Source organism: Pundamilia nyererei, unplaced genomic scaffold (genome assembly GCF_000239375.1).
Source record: "Pundamilia nyererei isolate P.nyererei 1_Seehausen unplaced genomic scaffold, PunNye1.0 scaffold00074, whole genome shotgun sequence".
NCBI lineage: Eukaryota > Metazoa > Chordata > Actinopteri > Cichliformes > Cichlidae > Pundamilia > Pundamilia nyererei.
The window spans coordinates 1429185-1432545 of NW_005187475.1; the positions used below are offsets into that span (position 1 = coordinate 1429185).

General features: G+C 44.2%; 1 protein-coding gene across 1 annotated transcript in view; it reads right to left on the minus strand.

Annotated features, from left to right (window-relative positions):
• Positions 1-3185, minus strand: part of LOC102210252 (dihydropyrimidinase-related protein 5) — a 23380-nt gene extending 20195 nt beyond the window's left edge. Inside the window, exon 1 of the mRNA XM_005737241.1 lies at positions 3091-3185. The gene's annotated coding sequence lies outside the window, so the exon portion shown is untranslated. The remainder of the gene's footprint in view (positions 1-3090) is intronic.
• Positions 3186-3361: the final 176 nt, after the last annotated feature.

Consider the following 3361-nt stretch of genomic DNA (forward strand, 5'->3'; position numbering starts at 1 on the left):
GTGTGTGTGTGTGTGTGTGTGTGTGTGTGTGTGTGTGTGTGTGTGTGTGTGTGTGTGTGTGTGTGTGTGTGTGTGTGTGTGTATGTCTGGATTACCTTGCATATGTGCATGTGTGAAAACTAGAGCTATTTAAAAAGCCAACCAACATGCAGCAAATTTACAGCCACTTGAAGATAGGAATAGATACTAAACACACACACACACACACACACAGAAGAATTGTGTGTACTGCTGCAGGTTCATGCATGAATAAGCATTACTGAATCACACACAGATAAACAGACAATAAGGTAACTGGGGCATCACTCTGAGGATTAGGGGCATCTCTGTCTCTACACGCCCCCTAATCACACTATACATTTAGAAAAAACTCAACGCCAAGAGCTGTACATAAAATTTATTTTGCCAGTATTTTTTCTGTCTGACCTTTGACCTTCAGTCTGACCTACTCTTCAAGTTTTTCCTCTTCTCATTTGAAGGTGAAATTGTTTACATTTCCTTCCTGGCAACTCACTTTTCAGCATCTGTTGCCGAGTATATCCACTACCCCGCCTCTGCACATGCCCAAACCATCTCAGCCTCACTCTCTGACTTTGTCTCCACAACACTTAACCTGAGCTGTCGCTCTGATGTCTTCATCTCTAATCCTTTCCATCGTGTTCCCGCCCAATAAAAAGCTTATCATCTTCCATTGTCCCACCTCAAACCATACATCATCTGCAGGTGATCTTAGATTATCAAGACCTTCTGCATAATATGGAGTACACCTGTGTGCACCTTCCTCCACTCCTATGCACCAACCTATGCTCTTTATGTCCTCTTATTAAAATGTTTGTTCATAAAATCTAAGTTCTTCTACCGGGAGTCAATCCAGGCCACCTGGGTGAAAACCAGGAATCCTATCCACTAGAACATATGGGACTGCTTGTGTTGGCCACTTACTTGGACATTCAGCTGTTGCTAGAGCCACCAGTTTGGTCACTGCATTGGTTGTCACAGTGACATCAACACTGCCCAGTCGCGGGTACTTTTTGCACAATTCTGACCAACATCCTGAATATTGCTGTCACTACTTAGACAAAGCAGAGAGCAGAAGGTATTTAGTTGTGCAGTTTTTCAAGCTTCTTCCTCTGTATAACCTGAGAATCTCTGAGTGACCTCTGCACAGGTACTAGCTGCAGTATTCTCCTGAATCGTGCAGCGACTCAGACAATACCTCACATCAGAGCTGGTATAGCAGGAGAAGAAGTCAAAACTGGAGGTAAAAGAAATGGCTTAGTCTTTTGAAAACTGTTGCAACAGTATAAACTGTGAATCTCTGAGCTTTGGTATTGTCATTAAAGTGGCAGTAAACACATTTTCAAACTAGCAACAGCAGGTTATGAAAGTGCATAATTAGCAGTGGCAACACCATCATTCATCAGGTGGGAGGTGCAACAGGGCCATTATTAGATAAAGCTGCTCCTTACTTCCTCTTCCTGAAATGTCTGTCCTTATATGCAAGTTGCTATACGTGGAGTCAAACCCAGGTGAAAACCAGGAAACCTGACCACTAGACAATGAAGTGATCAGGTTCAGTTGCTGCGAAAGGACATCATCACCTCCTTATCACCAGTTACACCAAAGGAGAGGGTGGGGTGCTTGCTGCACTCTACTGATCAGCATCCTGAACAATAGGTGTCGCCACTCAGACAAAGCAGAGAGAAGAAGCTGTTTAGTTTTGCTGCTTTGCAAGCATCTAAAGCATCGTCCTCTCTAACGTGGGAAACTTTGAGCTCCTGCACATTGAAATGGTGGTAAAAACTGACAGAATTGCACATTTGTGCCTCAATCAAGGATACAAAAATTAGAAAATGCATGACCAGCCGAAACCCAAAGACTACACCAACAGCTCTGACTGTAAGGGCCTATAAGAACCAAGCAGCAACCTCCAAGGAAATCCCTTACATGTTAGGAATACCCAAAATTAGAGCATTAAAAGGGATGTTTACCATCTGGTACATAAATCACTGTTGGCATCTTCATATCAGCCCTGTAGGCGTGACGTTTGTATAAGTCTGCCTGCATACACAATAAGAGAAAAGTAAACCACTACATGAAAACAGGGCTGTTATATACACCGGGAGAACATGCAAACTCAGAAACCTAGCTGAGGCAAGGCTACACCACCACCCTAATTAACACGTTACACACTAGAAGACAACCATTGCATTCCTAATGGAAACAGACCATGTGTAGGGCAGCAGTTACATCATCTAATCAGGACGCCCTCTGATTTATTCAGATCAATGTGGTGTACCTGAAGGATTTGCAGCACCCAGGAATACCCTCCAACCAAATAATGTGCACAACCTGGATTTTAAATCACCTGTTCGCGTTTTGTACCCAGCCACACACACACACCAAGGACTCCAAGCACACGCACATGCGCGCTCACACATCGTGCATACAAGCGAGTGTCCACGGCTACAGACAGACCCCTTCATTATCATCATCATCATCATCATCATCATCATCAGTACCGTGACTCAATAAATTTGGGAGAAGAGAGAATAACCTAAAAGGGACTTACATAACAAACACACAGCCTTGCAGCACTGATGGCACGCCACACACACACACACACACACACACACACACACACACACACACACACACACACACACACACACACACACACACACACACACATCTCACCCATATTTCATCGCCCCAAACCACACGATGCCATTTTCACGACATCACCGCCAATTTTCCATTTTTTCACCGCATTTAAGCGAAACTAATGTTTTTTCATTCATTTACTGGGAGGAAAAACGTTGAGTTAATTCATTCACATTTTAATTTAGACGCAGAAACACGTCACTGATTTGCAAAAATGTAACAAAATATAGAAAATCTGCCAAATTTGCCTAATTTTCGTTTACAGAGACTGATTCATGTTCGTTATAACCATGCCGTTACCAATGTAAATGGCATAAAGAGGGATTTTAACGCCTCTAATTATGATATAGGTGATAAAATCTACCGATTGGTCAACAGCTCTACAGCCTGACGTCCTCTCATTTGTGAGATTTTCTGTCTTCTTACCCGGTTCGCAGATTCCGTGATCCTACTCAGCAGGAGCCTGTCTCCGATGCCCAGCACTGGCCGAGTGCGCGAGGACAGCTGGCACAACGCGAGCAGCAGACGCTTCTTCGGCGACCGTCCGGCAGCAGCCAATCAGGGGCCGTTCGAATGAGAGAAACCGGAAAACCGACCAATGGGAGGGGAGTTTAGTCTGTGGAAGGCGTTTCCTCTTCCTCTTGGGAAAGGAGCGTGTCTTCTGCTGCTGTAGTCGTGATACCTTCACTTGCAGTCA